This window comes from Schistocerca serialis, unplaced genomic scaffold (assembly GCF_023864345.2).
Source record: "Schistocerca serialis cubense isolate TAMUIC-IGC-003099 unplaced genomic scaffold, iqSchSeri2.2 HiC_scaffold_476, whole genome shotgun sequence".
Lineage (NCBI taxonomy): Eukaryota > Metazoa > Arthropoda > Insecta > Orthoptera > Acrididae > Schistocerca > Schistocerca serialis.
In genome coordinates, this window is record NW_026048057.1 from 10,001 (window position 1) to 12,500 (window position 2,500).

Below are 2,500 nucleotides of genomic sequence, written 5' to 3' on the forward strand. Positions count from 1 at the left end.
CCTTAACCTAACCTATGTTGCGCCTTAACCTAACCTATGTTGCGCCTTAACCTAACCTATGTTGCGCCTTAACCTAACCTATGTTGCGCCTTAACCTAACCTATGTTGCGCCTTAACCTAACCTATGTTGCGCCTTAACCTAACCTATGTTGCGCCTTAACCTAACCTATGTTGCGCCTTAACCTAACCTATGTTGCGCCTTAACCTAACCTATGTTGCGCCTTAACCTAACCTATGTTGCGCCTTAACCTAACCTATGTTGCGCCTTAACCTAACCTATGTTGCGCCTTAACCTAACCTATGTTGCGCCTTAACCTAACCTATGTTGCGCCTTAACCTAACCTATGTTGCGCCTTAACCTAACCTATGTTGCGCCTTAACCCAACCTATGTTGCGCCTTAACCCAACCTATGTTGCGCCTTAACCCAACCTATGTTGCGCCTTAACCCAACCTATGTTGCGCCTTAACCCAACCTATGTTGCGCCTTAACCCAACCTATGTTGGGCCTTAACCCAACCTATGTTGCGCCTTAACCCAACCTATGTTGCGCCTTAACCCAACCTATGTTGCGCCTTAACCCAACCTATGTTGCGCCTTAACCCAACCTATGTTGCGCCTTAACCCAACCTATGTTGCGCCTTAACCCAACCTATGTTGCGCCTTAACCCAACCTATGTTGGGCCTTAACCCAACCTATGTTGGGCCTTAACCCAACACACGTTGGGCCTTAACCCAACACACGTTGGGCCTTAACCCAACACACGTTGGGCCTTAACCCAACACACGTTGGGCCTTAACCCAACACACGTTGGGCCTTAACCCAACACACGTTGGGCCTTAACCCAACACACGTTGGGCCTTAACCCAACACACGTTGGGCCTTAACCCAACACACGTTGGGCCTTAACCCAACACACGTTGGGCCTTAACCCAACACACGTTGGGCCTTAACCCAACACACGTTGGGCCTTAACCCAACACACGTTGGGCCTTAACCCAACACACGTTGGGCCTTAACCCAACACACGTTGGGCCTTAACCCAACACACGTTGGGCCTTAACCCAACACACGTTGGGCCTTAACCCAACACACGTTGGGCCTTAACCCAACACACGTTGGGCCTTAACCCAACACACGTTGGGCCTTAACCTGCTCTGTAATTGTCATACGACGCGTTAAATTAGTGTAGTGTTGCCTAACTGCAACCCCCGCAATATAGTTTGCTACTCGCACTGCCCGGTCCCCAGTGTATCGCTTCATGTTAAACACCTTGCAGCTATACACTGTAATGTGGATGGCAGCAGGACGTACATGCTCAATGCCCTTTGCAGTTGTTCATTGGCATTTGCAGTTGTTCATTGGCATTCGCATGGCGAAGCACTTAGCCTACGCTGTGGTACGGCCTGTGTCAACTGTCCGCTGATGTTGTACGTCCAAATCACACACTGTACTGCACATTGGTCCTCATGTACTGAATGATACATCGTGGTACATGTGACCGTACAACGACTGCGCCAACAACGGCGAACCATGCGGTCCAAATGTTGTGCACTCAGCTACGTGTCGTCTCCCTATAAGAGCTGGATTGCAGTGTGGTATGCCCTGGATGGCGATCAGCATGAGCCGTCTGTTGATGTAGTGGCGCGTGTTGTCAGACGTAGTCGTCTCTTCTCACACACCGTGATAGCATGGTGCACTGCGTTCCACATCTGCGACATGCGACAGAGGCCGGTTGACAGTCGTTCGCGCAATGGACATCGCATACGTACGGGGGCCACCTTCCACGTGTTCGCGAAGCGTGCACATGTTGTTGCGTGTATGTGGGCAGACATAGTGTGTCGTGACACCTGACACAGGCATGCAACAATCGTTGAATTTGCAAATGGCGATGGACGCCTACGTTTGCTGGTGACGTTACGCAAATGAACAACTGGTAAACCGTTGTGGTGCGGTTGTTCTCGCTAGAGGTGAATCAGTGATGGCGACGATCGGTTGAGCTACCAACCGGTTGTTCCAGCGATACCCACCATGCCCACGAACGTGAATGGCATCTGGGTGTGAAGCGATACGCGGCGGTGGCTGGGTGGGACCGTCCCCGGCCGGTGAGGGGGGGCCTCCCGGCGTGCTGGCCGCGCGGTGCGTGGGCGCACGCGCTACAGCCGGCTGGTGGGGGCGGCCAGTGGCAGGCGCGCCGGCCGACGGAGGCGGCAGGCGGCGCAGCTGCGCGCCGGCGCACCCTGCACGCGGCGCCGTGCGGCCAAAGTAGGTCCTCGCGGGCCCGGTGCGAAGCGCGGTGGACATCTGCAGTGTGCTGGTCCGATTGAGGACTGTGTGCGCTGAGGATGCGCCGCCGCCCGGCGCTCGGCGCCGCGACGCCGTCTGCTGCTCGGTCGCCTCTGCGGTTCTCGCAGGTGGTTTGTATCGCAGCTGTGCGGACGTGTTGGCGCGTGCGCTGTGCTGGGAGAGTTCGCTTCGGCACCCAAGTGGGGCTTTTGTCC